The sequence below is a fragment of the Jaculus jaculus genome, chromosome 4, assembly GCF_020740685.1.
Source record: "Jaculus jaculus isolate mJacJac1 chromosome 4, mJacJac1.mat.Y.cur, whole genome shotgun sequence".
In the NCBI taxonomy this organism is placed as follows: Eukaryota; Metazoa; Chordata; class Mammalia; order Rodentia; family Dipodidae; genus Jaculus; species Jaculus jaculus.
Window position 1 is genome coordinate 39,031,393 of NC_059105.1, and position 16,230 is coordinate 39,047,622.

Consider the following 16,230-nt stretch of genomic DNA (forward strand, 5'->3'; position numbering starts at 1 on the left):
AAGCACAAACTTCAAAGGTTCCAGAGGTCAACACCGAACTCTCCGTTCTTTGCACACTATTACAGAACACTTTCCTACTTGCGTAGGCAGTTTCTCTTCCATGTTTGTATTTAGCCTCTTCAAGAGGATTTCCTGAAAACAGGGTACCCAGAAATTTGATATGTGGCCAAATTTAATGAGGAAGATGATATTCTAAAATGGTATGAAGTCCTCGCCCTTCTTTGTAGAATTAAGATAACTTTGATTGTATAGCTTTTGAGCTAAAATAACTTTTGTATTTGTTGTTTTATTTGTTTGCTTATTTTTAAACTGTTTCAAGCTCTGGAGACTTCAATCCTTAGAAGGAGAAACCAATTTTCAATTATGTTGGCCTTTTGTTTATTTATTTATTTTTGATTTTTCGAGGTAAGGTCTCACTCTAGCCCAGGCTGACCTGGAACTCACTATGTAGTCTCAGGGTGGCCTCGAACTCGTGGCGATCCTCCTACCTCTGCCTCCCGAGTGCTGAGATTATAGGCATGCGCCACCACGCCCGGCTTTATGTTGGCCTTTTATAAAGCTTGAGTTTCATGTAAGATTTAAATAAAAGTTTGCTACAAAGATGATTGCCTTATTGAACAGGTTACTATTAAGCTTTTTATGTATTGACAGCTGCTATTTGTGGAAACAGTGTAAATTCTACATAAATGTAAAAGCCAGGCAAGCCTAGGATCAGCAATAAATTGCTGTTTGAATAATAACAACAACAAAGTTACTAGTCCAGAGAGCTTTAAAGTGTATGAGTTTACTTCCAGCTCCCATGAACCACTTGCTTGGAATTCCAGTGGCCTTTGCTTTATTGCATTCCTTTGTTAATGAGAAAGAGAACTTGACCTTCAGTCCAAATCCAGACCTTGTCTAGCGAAAACATTCTGAAATAGTCTTACAGCTCTCTGTCCTTTCCAAGAGCATGGGAAGGAGTAAGCAGAACACTTTTTTTTTAAATCTTATTCTGAAATCTCAAAGAAAGCTTTCCTTGTTAGCACTGTTCCTTTAAGGGGACAGATGTTAGGCCAATGAAGACAAAATAGCCACGCCCCTGCAGTTCCCTCTGATCCCAGCCTTTTACATTGGGACCAGATAATATTTGATTTATAATTTTGTAATCTACACTGTGCCTTCTCCCAGCCTCTGACACTAATAACCCAAGTCATTTGCACCCGGTAGCAAAGCCTTATCCTTAGAGACCTCTGCCCTCAAAGGTTATGAAAGGAGCATCTTACCCTGGAGTAGCTGGTGTCAATCAACACAGTCCACCTATAAACCCCTTTTGGCGCCTCTGCATTCTAACTGGATCAGAACCCGTCATTTGTCAAAACACAAATTAAACTGCTTTAGGAAATAACAACCCTGACCCACTTCACCATGCTCTTGAGAAAGAGGAAAAATTCCCGCCTGACCAGTCTCTCCTGAGTAGGATGAGCACACTGCCACAAAGATGCAGTTCAGAAGAAAACAGTCCTCCTCAACTCATCAACTTCTCCCAAGTCCTGGAAACAAGTTTAAAAGGTTTAAAAGGCCGAGATGGCTCAAAGCCAAGGACACCACACACACACACACACACACACACACACACACACACACACACACACACACACACCCCCCACTCAGAGTGTCTAGGCAAAGCTGAGACTTCCTACCTCCGGTATTCATGATGCTCCCTCTGAAGCTCAAGATGCTCCCTCTGAGATGTAGGGAGGCTCCCTCTGAGGGCAAGGTGCTCCCAATGGGATGTAGGGAGGCTCAGGCAAAAGGTGCTCCCTCTGAGATGTAGGGGGGCTCCCTCTGAGGCTCAAGGTGCTCCCACTGGGATGTAGGGAGGCTCCCTCTGAGGCTCTAAATGCTCTCTCTGAGATGTAGGGGGGCTCCCTCTGAGGATCAAGGTGGCCCCACTGGTGCTCAGGGTGCTCCCTCTGGAATGCATGTAGGCTCCCCCCGAGGCTCAAGGTGCCTCCTCTGGCACTCAGGGTGCTCCCTCTGGGATGCAGGGGGCTCTGGGCTAACCCGGACTACTGCGGGGCCGGGCGGCCGGGTCCCTCCCGAGGCGCGCCAGACCTCTCCGGGATCCGGGTCGGGACCACACCGGGCCGCGCGCAGGGGTGCGGGCGCTCGGGCCGCCCGGCGCCGGGAGAGCTCTCGGGACCGCAGGCGAGGAGGCCCCCGCCGAAGGCCCAGCCCTGCCCGGCCTCGCGCGGCCATCCCTGCCCTGCGTCGCTGGGCAGGCGCGGGGCAGCGAGCGGCCTCGGGACCGGGGCTCGGGCCGAGGACGCGGCGGGTCGCCGGGCGTGGCACGTACCGTCTGCCCGCGGCCGGGGCTCGCGGCGCCGGGTCGGAGCTCCCCTCGCCCAGAGCCGAGCTGCGCACACGCAAGATGGAGGAGAGAAACCGAAAGCGCGACGCGGACGTGGCCAGCCCAGGCGGGGCACTTCCCCTCGGCGAGGCCTCCGCCAGCCAGCCCTGTGACCCCCGCCCGCCAGCCCCGCGAGCCCAGTGTGCTGTGATACCACATCGAATGAAGTCTATTTCATTTATTTGCTTGTTTGGGAGAGGGGGGAGAGCGCGAATGGGCGCCCCAGGGCCTCCAGCCTCTGCTGGAATCGAACCTGGGTCCTTCGGCTCCGCAGGCAAGCGCCTTGACCGCTAAGCCATCTCCCCAGCCCTACGTGCTCTTTTATGAGCCCTGCTAGTGCCTGTTCCCAGCGTATGGAAATCACAAATTGCAACTGTGAATGTGCTGTGTTTTAGACCCCCTCCTAGCAGCTGTTTTCTTGTGACTTAGAACTTTATTTCATCGTTTTATTGCGAGACAAGGGACTCTTATAGCCCAGGCTGGCCTCAAACTGTGATGACATTGAACTTCTGATCCTCCTGCCTCCACCTCCTGAGTGCTGGGTTCAAGTCCCCAGCCACCCATGTAAGCCAGGTACAAAAAGGAGCACAAGTCTGGCATTGGTTTGTAGCAGCAAGAGGCCCTGGCAGGGTAGACGCGCACACACACACACACACACACACACACACACACACACGGAAAAAAAATTCCAGTGTCCAGGCGTAGTGTCTCAGCACTGGGGAGGCAGAGCTAGGAGGATCACCATGAGTTCAAGGCCACCCTGAGACTACACAGTGAATTCCCCCTGGGCTAAAGTGAGACCCTACCTAAAAAGGGAGGGGGGGAGAGGCTGGAGGGATGGCTTAGCGGTTAAGGCACTTGCCTGCAAAGCCAAGGACCCAGGTTGGATTCCCCAGGACCCACATTAGCCAGTATGCATGCATCTGGAGCTCGTTTGCAGTGGCTGGAGGCCCTGGCGTGCCCATTCTCTCCTGATCTCTTCCCCCCACCTGCCGTCAAGTTAATAAAAATATTTTTTTAAAAAAAACAGGAAAAGGGGCTGGAGAGATGGCTTAGCGGTTAAGCGCTTGCCTGTGAAGCCTAAGGATCCCGGTTCGAGGCTTGATTCCCCAGGTCCCACGTTAGCCAGATGCACAAGAGGGCGCAAGCGTCTGGAGTTCGTTTGCAGTGGCTGGAGGCCCTGGCATGCCCATTCTCTCTTCTCTCCTTATCTGCCTCTTTCTCTCTCTGTCACTATCAAATAAATAAAAATAAACAAAAAAAAATTAAAAAATAAAATAAAAAAAACAGGAAAAGAAAGAAAACAAAAAAGTTAAGTAAAACTTAAAAAGAAAAAAATTAAATAAAACTTAAAGGCAAAAATATATGAGCTGGTTTTATGTCTCTTTATCTTAAAGAATTTCCTTCTGTAAGTGAAAACATAAGGTGGTTTTAGAAGATGTTTTACTTAGCTTGAGGGATGAGAGAAGATGCTAAACAATGTAAAACAATGGGCTACAACCATTCTGGCCCTAAGTAAGCATAGTTTGGTGTTTTTGTTGTTGTTGTTCGATTGTTTGTTTGGTTTTGGTTTTTCGAGGTAAGGCCTCACTATATTGTTTGGTGTTTTTAACAGCCTTGTTTGAGATGTCTTTAGAAAATAGGTATTTTCTCTGTGCACAATATTGGTTTTATATGTTGTGTTAGAAAAGACAAATTAGATTCCAAGGTGAAGGGCTTCTTTCTCTTCTCATATACCTTAATTTTATCTGTCTTTCTATATTGCCTTATAACCACTAAAGTGTATCCACAGCTTTACATATTTTCCCCCTTGTAGTCTGTGTTTGGGAACAGAGACAGGGGATTCCTGGGGCAAAGTGACTATGTAGACCAAAGAGTGTGTAGCAGACAGCTTCAGGTTCGCTGAGATGAACTTCCAGACCAGGCAGTTATGGAGGAAGGGATAGTTATTGAAGCTTACAGAGTCGGGAATTAGAGACCAGTTGGTTTCCCCCATAACAGATGTGCCACTATTGTACCTGTTGGCTCATTTGACCTGGTTGGCCAAATATAAGACTTGCAGTGTCCACTGTTGAGTATCTTCACTGGTGATTTCTCTCTCTCCCATTGAATTGCATGCAGCATCGCTTTTTCCAGCTTTCTGCCAGCTGATCAAAATGGAGGAGGTTATCAGCTCAGCTCCAGCAAGATTTCTCAGTGACCTTGCAGCCCAAGTATGTGGAGTCTTCAGCAATAGGGTTTTACCATCTATTCCTGGTGGGAAACCAAGGGCTTCAGCAATGACCTGTAATGTTTTGGGGACATCAGGGACCTGTCTGGCCAACAACTCACTGGAAGTTATTCCATTCCTGGCACTGAAAATTTTCTAGTAACAATCTATGGCTTCTGAGTGTTCCATCATCCAAAAAAGTAGGTTTCCATATGCGTTATTTATATCCTCTTAGATTTTGATTAACACTCCCTCCACCTCTCCTTTACTCAGTCTCTTCCCCTGACCTCACTTAGGCCTCACCCCTATTAATCTGTTCTTCTACTTACATATGTACAATACCATCCTATTAAGTCCCCCCTCCCTTTCTATTCCCTTTGTTTTTTTTCAAGGTAGGGTCTCACTCTAGCCCAGGCTAACCTGGAACTCTCTCTGTAGAGCAATTCTCCTGCTTCTACCTCCCTAGTGCTAGGACTAAAGACATGAACCACCATGCCTATCAATAGAATTTATGTTTTCTGTTTTTTTTTTGTTGTTTGTTTGTTCGTTCGTTTATTTGTTTTTCAAGATAGGCTCTCACTCAAACCCAGGCTGACCTTTAACTCACTCTGTAGCCCAGGATAGCCTCATACTCATGGTGATCTTCCTACCTCAGCCTCCCTAGCAGTAGGATTACAGGCATTTGCCACCACACCCAGCTTTATTTTTGTCTTTTCATTAACTGCCATTCTCACTGGGGCCAGATGATCTCTCACTGAAGTTCTGCTTTGCATTTCTTTGATGGCTTATGATATTGAGCAAGTTTTTCAAAAATTTGCTTTGTGCATGCTAAGCAAACACTTTTTACCAATTGAGTTACATCACTAGCCCAAATTCCAACACTTGTAAGGCACAAGCAAGATCACATGCTTGAGGTCATCTGGGCTACAAAATAAGACCTATAGAGTTGAACTCCATAGTTTAGCACCATAGTGAAGGAGAAAGAGAAGTAAAATAGCTTTTTATAGGCAGTTAGTCAGGGACAGAAGCTCAAAGAACAAGGAGATGTCATTCGAACTGTCCTGGCAAAACTAGAACTGTCTCATCTGATCCTGTCTTATCCAAGACAGCTGCCAGTGGCGATGCCTAGCAGGAACTTTTCCCTCAGCTCACGTCTCTGGGTCAGCCCCCCTGAGGCCATGAATCAATACGGTCTTGACCCCTAGATAACAAGGCTCACATTAATTAGATGTCTCATCCTTACATAGGTTAACCACATGGCCAACTCTCTTTCCTGTGATCTTCCCTGAACACATGTATAAGTCTGCCTCTCTCCTTCCCAGAGCATGTCTTTCAACCTGGGTATTTTTCTGTTTGCTTTCTACATGTGTCTCGCTTTGGAAGCACTTTCTCATTTTGTCACATGTATGATTTCTCTTTCAACTCTGAACCCTTCACTATTTCTTAATCCTCTCTGGTCTTTTATGAGAAGGGGATCTTTTGTTTCTTATGCATCATCACCTTCCACATGTGAGTATATGTGCCTCTTCCAGATCCCTTTCACCTCTAGAGATAGATGTTTCTGCAGTGGAGATTCTTTTTCTCCTTTCTCTTTCCAGCCAGGCAAAGAGGAGAATTCTCCTCTGGCTTGAGTCTTTCAGCTAGCCTCCTCCCTGGATCTTAACTGCCACTAATAAACCCCATAATTAATAATTTACCCTTCTCAGAGTCTGTTTTATCATTTCTTTGCTAAATTGTATAAGGACCCAAAAGTTGGGGTTCACAGGTCTGAGGGACCCCTGGACCTCAAAGTCCTTCATCAATAGTGCTCTATAACATCTCATACAGGTTACATAATAACTTGTCTCAAAAAGGGAAGGAGAGCCAGGCATGGTGGCGCATGCCTTTAATCCCAGCACTCGGGAGGCAGAGGTAGGAGGATTGCTGAGAGTTCAAAGCCACCCTGAGACTACATAGTGAATTCCAGATCAGCCTGAGCTAGAGAGTGAGACCCTACCTTGAAAAAAACAAACAAACAACAACAAAAAAAAAAACAAAACAGGAGAAGATATCTGGGGAGATTGCTTAGTGGGTAGCTTTTGCCATGCAAGCAAGAGGATCTGAGACAGATCCCCAGAACTCACATAAAAGCTGGGCATGGCAGATGGCAAAGGAGAGTTGGAGACAAGAGGACCTACGTGTTGCTAGCTTGTTGGTCCGAGTTCAGTAAAAGACCTTCTATCAAAAAAAAAATTAAAAAATAAAATAAAAATCAGGGCTGGAGGAATGGCTTAGCAGTTAAGGCACTTGCTTGCAAAGCCAAAGGACCCAGGGTCAATTCCCCAGAACCCAGGTAAGCCAGAGGCACAGATGCCAAATGCATCTGCATCGTTTGCAGCAGCTGGAGGCCCTGGTGTGCCCATTATCTCTCTCTCTCTCTCTTAAGTAAATAAGTAAAAGTTAAAAATATATTTTTTTAAATTACTACCACCTCCGAGGTGACAACATGAAAACACAATGCTCTGTGAACAGGGGCATGCATACTGGGCCAGGGGAAGGCTGACTTCACCAGCATAGTCTACCAACAAACAAGTACAGATGCTCCTAGATTTCAGATGTGCTTGTGTTTCAATAAACCCATCAAAACTTGAAAATCTAACTGGATATGGTAGTATAACTATCTATCTAGAATCTTGGCTCTCATGAGATCACAAGTGCCAAGCTGGGTTACTTAGTTAGCTCTGGGCCATCAGCTGGGCTACATTTTAAGACTTAGTCTTAAAGAGAAAAGGAAAGAGGAAGTTATGATTTTTATTATTAATATTATTTTCCAAAAAGGAACACCTTTTATTATACATTATCAAAAAAATGCTGGGTGTGGTGGGTTTCGCCCCACTACATTCAACCAGCACCATGCCTTTCCTTTCTTCACCTCAGTACCTTCTTTATTTTTTTCAGTTATTTTATTTAAATTTACTTTTTTATTGACAACTTCCAAAATTATAGACAAAAAGCCATGGTAATTCCCTCCCCCCCCCCACTGTCCCCTTTGAAACGCCACTCTTCATCATACCTCTACCTCTCTCAATCAGTCTCTCTTTTATTTGGATGTCATCATCTTTTCCTCCTATTATGATGGTCTTGTGTAGGTAGTGTCAGGCATAGTGAGGTCATGAATATCCAGGCCACTTTGTGTCTGGAGGAGCACATTGTAAGGAGTCCTACCCTTCCTCTGGCTCTTACATTCTTTCTGCCACCTCTTCTGCAATGGACCCTGAGCCTTGGAAGGTGTGATGGAGATATTTCAGTGCTGAGCACTCCTCTGTCACTTCTTCTCAGCACCAAGATGCCTTCTGAGTCATCCCATCTTTTTCTCTGAAAAGAGAAGCTCTTCTAGCCAAAAGTGAGAGTAGCATTAATATCTGAGTGTGAACATTAAGAGAAGTGCTTAGTGGGCAGTTTGGTGAGCACAGTATATACATTTAGCCAGATAGCGGCAGACGTTAACACCCCTAGGGCTCATGACTATCCCATCATAAGTTTTCAGTATCAGGGATGTATTCCCTCCCGTGTAGTAGGCCTTCAATCCAATTAGAGAGCAGTTGGGTCCACAGCCGTACCATGCTGACCATGCCTGATCTCATGTGATCTCAGAAGCTAAGCAGGGTTGGACCTGGTTAGTACTTGGATGGGAGAGAGCAGTTGGTTTCCCCCAAAACAGCTGTGTCACTATTGTGCCCATTGGCTCATTTGGTCTGGCTGGCCAAAATTAAGGCTAAATAAATAAATGTGCCACATCTTCATTATCCACTCATCAGTTAAGAGACATCTAGGTTGGTTCCATTTTCCATCTATTGTAACTAGGAGCGTCAATAAACAGGGTTGAGCAAGTATCTCTACGGTAGTGAAACAAGTCTTTAGGATATATTCCTAGGAATGGTATGGCTGGATCATATGGTAGATCTATTTCTAGCTGTCTCAGGAACCTCCACGCTGATTTCCACAATGGCTGGACCAGATTTCATTCCCACCAGCAATGTAGAAGGGTTCCTCTTTTTCCACATCCTCACCTGCATTTATTGTCTTGTTTTCATGATGATAGCCATCCTAACAGGAGTGAGATGGAACCTCAACATAGTTTTAATCTGCATTTCCCTGATGACTAGGGATGCAGATCATTTTCAGATGTTTATATGGCATATGTATTTCTTCTTTTGAGACCTCTCTATTTAGTTCCATGACCCATTTTTTTAATTGCGTTGCTTGTTTTCTTATTATTTAGTTTTTTGAGTTCTTTGTATAGCCTGGATATTAATCCTCTGTCAAATATATAGCTGGCAAAGATTTTCTCCCATTCTCTAGGTTGTCTCTTTGCTCTATTCATAGTGTCCTTTGCTGTACAAAACGCTTTGCAATTTCACGATATCCCAGCGGTTGATTCATGGTTTTATTTCCTGAGCAATTGGGGTTATATTCAGAAAGTCTTTGCCAAGACCAATATGTTGAAGGGTTCCCCTACTTTTTCCTCCAGCAATTTCAGAGTTTCAGGTCTGATGTTAAGGTCTTTGATCCATTTGGACTTAGTTCTTGTGCATGGAGAGAGAAAAAGATGTATTTTCATCCTTCTGCAGATACATATCCAGTTTTCCCAGCACCATTGGCTGAAGAGTCTATCTTTCTCCAATGAGTATTTTGGGCATTTTTGTCAAAAATCAGATGGCTGTGGCTACCCAGACTTACAGCTGAGTTCTCTATTCTGTTCCATTGATCTACATGACTATTTTTGTGCCAGTACCATGCTGTTTTTGTTACTGTGGCTGTATAATATAGGTTCAAGTTAGATATGGTGATACCGCCAGCCTTATTTTTGTTGCTCAAAATGGCTTTAGACATTTGAGGTCTTTTGAGCTTCCAAATAAGGTTTTGGATCTTTTTTTCTATTTCTGTGAAGCATACTATTGAAGCCAGGCATGGTGGTGCATGCCTTTAATCCAGCATGTGAGAGGCAGAGGTAGGAGGATTACCATGAGTTCAAGGCCACTTTGAGATTACAGAGTGAATTTCAGGTCAGCCTGGATTAGAGCGAGACCCTGCCTCACAAAAAAAGACAGAAGGAAAGAAAGAGAAAAAAATAGAGTGCCATTAGAATTTTCATAGGGATTGCATTAAATGTGTAGATTGCTTTTAAGATTGCCATTTTCACGATATTGATTCTTCTGATCCAAGAAAAAGGGATGTCTTTCCATTTCCTAGTGTCTTCTGCAATTCCTTGCTTGAGTGTTTTAAAGTTTTCATTGTAGAGATCCTTCACTTCCTTGGTTAGGTTTATTACAAGGTACTTTATTTATTTACTTTTTTTGATGCAATTGTGAATGGGAGTGATTCTCTGATTTCATCCTCTGTGTGTTTGTTGTTAGCATATAAGGCTACTGATTTCTGTGTGTTTATTTTATATCCTGCTACATTGCTATGAGTGTTTATCAGCTCTAACAGTTTGCTGGTAGAGTCTTTAGGGTCCTTTATGTATAGAATCATATCATCTGCAAATAATGATAAATTGTGCTCTTCCTTTCCAATCTGTGTCTCTTTTATGTGTTTCTCTTGGCTTATAGCTATGGCCACGACTCCCAGTACTATATTAAATAAAAGCAGGGACAGTGGACCCCCTTGTCTTGTTCCTGATCTTAGTGGGAAAGCTTCACATTTTTCTCCATTTAGTATTATGTTGGCTTTAGGCTTGTCATAATTAGCCTTTATCATGTTTGAGATATGTTCCTTCTATTTCCAGTCACTGTAGGACTTTTATCATGAAAGGCTGTGGGATTTTGTCAAATGCTTTCCCTACATCTATTGAGGTGATCATATGATTTTTGTCCTTCAGTCCATCTATATGGTGTATTACATTTATCAATTTGCATATGTTGAACCATCCCTGCATCTCTGGGATAAAGCCTACTTGGTCAGGATCTTTTTTGTTGTTGATTTTTGAGGCAGGGGTCTCACTTTAGTCCAGGCTGACCTATATCTCACTTTGTAGACCAGGCTAGCTTTCAACTCATGGCAATCCTCTTACCTCAACCTCCCAAGTCCTGGGATTATAGCTATGAGCCATCAAACCTGGTCATATATATTTCCTGTTGTTGACAGTATTCCTTGTTATATATTTTCCTCTTAAGACATAAACGAAAATCCTTTTGATAACTTTTAAAGCTTCCATGTTAGGAAGCTTGAGAGATGACTCAGTAGAAAAATTGCTTGCCTGCAACTCTGCCACATGGGCAACTACATTCACACACTCATGCACACTTAGTAAGTTCATTAATTTTAATTTTTTTAAGTTTTCAGCTCATATAAATATGTTACATTCTTTTTATTATTTTTTAAAAATAGATACTTTATTTTTGTCATTTTTTTTTCTGCCCATGAGCCATCTCAAGATCCTTTTCTTTTATCTATTTTATGAGTATCTCGGGATGGAGAGAGAGAAAGAGAGAGAGAATGGGCACACCAGGGCCTCTAGCCACTGCAAACAAACTCCAGACGCATGTGCCATCTTGTGCATCTGGCTTTATGAGGGCACTGGTTAATTGAATCTGGGTCCTTGGGCTTGGCAAGCAAGTGCTTTTAACCACTGAGCCATGTCCCCAGCCCCAGAAATGTTACTTTCTTATTTCAGGGTTTCCTCCAAGACATTTTCAAGGTAACTGGCATAAAATATGGACATCACCAAGTGTGATGTTGAAACTTTGCCTTCTAATGAGGAGAAGCATATTTGATAGTGCGCTTGTCGATACTGGCAATTGTTATGTGATGGATCAGATATGGAGTCACTGACTCAAAAACAGAACAAATTCCACAATCCATAGTAAAATCAGACTTTTCTAGGATAGCAGGAACTGAAATTTTTGTTTCCAGAACAACTTTCAACTGTTGTAAACAAACTAATTTCTGTATCCCGCAAATGTATGTTCTTCTTAATTCCAGAGGTCTTTTCCACGCGGTCAGTCAACTCCAGGAAAGCTCGCCTTGGGACTGCTCTGCATTTGGGGAAGCGTCATTCCCTCCTGTAACTCTGCCTGCTTTTGCACTCTAGATAAGACCTGGCGCAGGCACCCAGGTCTCATCGATTTATTCCATACCATCCAAAAATGCTTTCAATGGTCCTAACGCTGCCAAAAACTGACGGTGACTGCTTGTTAAGAAGCCCTGTGGTGTCCAGGAAAGAGACCAGGAAACCCCACAAAGCAATGCGGGGACTCTGCCGGCTTTCAACTCGGAGTGACCAGGCGTTTTCCATCAGAAACCTCTTCGGCTTGGACCGGGATGCTGCGGAAGCTAGCGTTCGCCGAGCTTATCCCAGCCCACAGCTCGCGCTACGGGAAGGCGGGCCGAGCACACTGGGGAGGACAGGTGGAGCTCTGGCCTATTCTTTTAAGAAATGGCCCCAGGGCTGGAGAGATGGCTTAGCAGTTAAGCGCTTGCCTGTAAAGCCTAAGGACCCCGGTTCGAGGCTCGATTCCCCAGGACCCACGTTAGCCAGATGCACAAGGGGGCGCACGCGTCTGGAGTTCGTTTGCAGTGGCTGGAAGCCCTGGCGCGCCCATTCTTTCTCTCGCTCGTTTGCTCGTTCTCTCTCATAAATAAAAATGAACAAAAAAAAATTTTTTTCTTTTAAAGAAAGAAATGGCCCCAAACCACCTTCAGCTCCAAAAAGCTCATCAGACCTGAGAGTACTGCATTCTCTGTAAGACTACCTGATGGTTTCATTGTTCTAACTGCCAACCACGTAGTTAATCTAACGTTCTTCCATTGTAAATCTTTGGGCGACAGTATTCTCCCGTAGAAGTTCTGAGCCCACATGAGCCCTTCTCAGGCTATTTTCTTTTATTATTATTATTATTTTTTGTTTATTTTTATTTATTTATTTGACAGCGACAGACAGAGAGAAGAAGAGGCAGAGAGAGAGAATGGGCGCGCCAGGGCTTCCAGCCTCTGCAAACGAACTCCAGACGCGTGCGCCCCTTTGTGCATCTGGCTAACGTGGGACCTAGGGAACCGAGCCTCGAACCGGGGTCCTTAGGCTTCACAAGCAAGCGCATAACCGCTAAGCCATCTCTCCAGCCCTCAGACTGTTTTCTTTGAAGTGTCACTGCTGCAGAAGACTTTCCGTGAGTGGGGACCCACAGATATGTGCTGATATCCATATATATTACCATTGATTCATGGGTTTCTACTTTAAACAACCAGCTAAAATATATGCCAATCAGTACTGGTTTTGGAATTCAGCTTATTCCTGAATGGACCCAGAGAAGGCCCAAGTTTGGCCCTGTGTCCTTTTGACATATCCCTTTGGTTCTTTTAGGTCATATAGCTAAATGGCTGCCCCTAGCTTAGCCTTTCCTCGCCTTAGTGCTGGAATCAGTTATTTCTTCAAGGAGTCTTGGTGCCGCCTTTCCTTTATTTATTTTTTATTTATTTATTTATTTATTTATGAGAGAGGAAGAGGCAGAGAGAGAGAGAGAGAGAGAGAGAATGGCTGGGCCAGGGCCTCCAGCCACTGTGAACAAACTCCAGACGCATGTGCCCCCTTGTGCATCTGGCTTACCTGGGTCCTGGGGAATAAAATCAGGTTCCTTAGGCTTCGCAGACAATACCTTAACCACTAAGCCATTTCCTCAGCCCCAGATTTATTGATTGATTGATTTAGAGAAGGAGAGAGAGTATGGGCAGATGCATGTGCCACCATATGCATCTGGCTTATGTGGGACCTGGAGAATCTAACCTGGGTTCTTAGGCTTCTCAGGCATGCACCTTACCAGCTAAGCAATTTCTCCAGCCCTTGGTGCCTTTTTTGTCTTGTTTTTTCGAGGTTGAGTTTCACTCTATCCCAGGCAGACCTGGCACTTAATCTGTAGTCCCAGGTTGGCCTTGAACTGATAGCAATCCTTCCACTTCTGCCTCCCCAGTGCTGAGATTAATGGCATGTGCCATCAGGCCCAGATTTGATGCCTTTTTAAAACAACTTTTACTTACTTATTTGAAAGAAAGAGATAGAGATAGAGACAGAGAGAAAGAGTATGGGTGCACCAGGGCCTCTTGCAAGTGATCTTCAGATGCACGTGCCATGTTGTACATCTGGCTTTATGTGGGCACTGGGAATCAAACTGTAATGGGGTGCTAAGGGTTCAGAAAGTCCTTGCACTCCAAACCCCAGGTTCGCTTCTAATTTTAATCAAAGAATTGAATAAAAAAGAAGACTAAGAAGGATAATTATTAAATTATATTTACTGAGGAAAGTACAGAACCCAGTAAAGGCACTCTCATGGCTAGAGGAGGGCCTGGATAAAAAGCATGGAAAGAAAGAGAAAAGAAAGTTCTAGGAGCTCCTGCCACCTGGGAGCTGGAGGGGATAAAGAACCCATGCGGAGAGTAAAGGTTAGGGGACCCTCCAGGCTGGGCCTGGGCCTGGGCCAAGCAAACCTAGGCCCAGCCTAGGGAAAAAAACTCATCCACAGCTGGAAGTTCCCAAGTGGTCAGAGAGCCAGCCCTCCGATTGCAAAGGTATTTAATTTTTTTTTTTTGTTTTATGTTTATTTACTTATTTGAAAGTGACAGACAGAGAAAGAGGCAGAGAGAGAGAGAGAGAGAATGGGCACGCCAGGGCCTCCAGCCACTGCAAACGAACTCCAGACGCGTGCGCCCCCTTGTGCATCTGGCTAACGTGGGTCCTGGGGAATCAAGCTTCGAACCGGGGTCCTTAGGCTTCACAGGCAAGTGCTTAACCACTAAGCCATCTCTCCAGCCCGCAAAGGTATTTATAACCTTAGGCGGGTGGGCTGTCTTCCTGCTCAGGTGAACCAGAGGGCCAGATGGCTGGTTAGGACTAGGGGCTATCTCAGGAAGAGGTTAGCTCTGGCACCAAGTTCCAGGGGCTGAATTTGACCAGCCACAGTGTTGAAATCTTATGAAAGACCTCCCTCCCAGGAGGGGTTCTGGCTGTTTGTGAAAAAAAATAGGTCTGGGGCACTAAGCAAGAGAGATAAGAAATTAGATCATCTTTGATTTCTATTAAGTGAAAATTTTCCTGCCCTTTTTACTTTCAGGGGTCCAGTCACCCTAACTGTACCCCCTTCTCAAAACCCTGACAAGGAGACTTTTCAAGTAAGAGCTTTAAGCCACTGAGTCATCTTCCCAGTCCCTTGATTCCTTTTAATGAATCATTTAGTATTTAGAAGCCCAGATTTTGGAATGGGGATGTAGCTCAGTTGGTTGCATGCTTGCAAAATATGCATAAACTCTGAGTCTTACCTCCAGCATCATGTAATTAGGTGTGGTGGCACATGCCTATTAATCCCAGCAGTTGGGAGGTAGAGACAAGATGATCAGAAGTTCAAGGTCATCCTTGGCACAAAGTGAGTTTAAGGCTAGCCTGAGATATATGAGACCTTGTCTCAATTAAAAAAAAAAAAGTCTGGGCCGGGCGTGGTGGCACACACCTTTAATCCCAGCACTCGGGAGGCAGAGGTAGGAGGATTGCCGTGAGTTCGAGGCCACCCTGAAACTCCATAGTGAATTCCAGGTCAGCCTGGGCTAGAGTGAGACCCTACCTCAAAAACAAAACAAAACAAAACAAAAAAGTCTGTTTTTCAAAGACTACTCTTAATAAAATGAATGGATTAAGTGAAAATATTTTCAATAGCTATCTCACAATGAAATATATAGAGAATTATTACAACTGAATAATAAGTCAAATGGCCCATTTTTTAAAATAGGCAAAAGATAGGAACACTTCACAAAATTAGATAGGCAAATGGCCAAGAGATACAACAGAACGTACTCAGTGGCTCAAAAGGCTACTAGAATGAGTAAAACCAAAAAGACTGGCAATACAAAGTACCCGTGAGAATGTGGAACCAATGATGCTAGAACATTGCTGGCAGGAAAATGGTCTGACTGCCTCTGGCTATACTTTCCATGTGACCCCACAAAAACTTGCCTGAGTACTTATTCAAGATGAAGAAAAACATATGACTGTACAGAGACTTAGACACAAATAAAGACTTGTATGCAAATGTTCCTGACAACTTTACTCATGATCACAAATTCTGCGAGTCATTTAAGTAAATAGACCATTTATGACCATTTATTCATACAATGGATTATTACTCAGCAGTAAAAGAAAGCAAACAGGTGCTTCACGCAGTGAAACAGAGAGTGTGCTTGATTTGCATGATTGCCATCACCAGCTCAGCCAGGACCTGCTAGGGGTGATGCTAGGATTAGGAAGAAAGAAAGAAAGAAAGAAAGAAAGAAAGAAAGAAAGAAAGAAAGAAAGAAAGAAAGAAAGAAAGAAAGAAAGAAAGAAAGGGAGAAAGAAAGGGGGAGGGAGGGAGAGAGGGGGGAAGAAAGGAGGGAGGAAGGGACAGAGAAAGAAAGAGAAAGGGAAGGGAAGGGAAGGGAAGGGAAGGGAAGGGAAGGGAAGGGAAGGGAAGGGAAGGGAAGGGAAGGGAAGGGAAGGGAAGGGAAGGGAAGGGAAGGGAAGGGAAAGAAAAGGAGGAGGAGGGAGGGAAGGAGGGGAGGAAGGAGTAAGAGTGAAAGCTGTGACCGGCTGGTCTACAGGTCCCACTGTTGACACTGCAGCTTCTCCTAACCA

General features: G+C 44.5%; 1 protein-coding gene across 3 annotated transcripts in view; it reads right to left on the bottom strand.

Annotated features, from left to right (window-relative positions):
- Nucleotides 1-2,405, bottom strand: part of Cflar (CASP8 and FADD like apoptosis regulator) — a 58,939-nt gene extending 56,534 nt beyond the window's left edge. Inside the window, exon 1 of one of the 3 annotated variants that reach the window (XM_045147508.1) lies at nt 2,336-2,405. The gene's annotated coding sequence lies outside the window, so the exon portion shown is untranslated. Of the gene's footprint in view, nt 1-1,679; nt 1,972-2,335 lie in introns of those variants that run through there. The other 2 variants (XM_045147510.1, XM_045147509.1) reach the window with 2 other exon arrangements.
- Between the last annotated feature and the right edge of the window lie 13,825 nt (nt 2,406-16,230).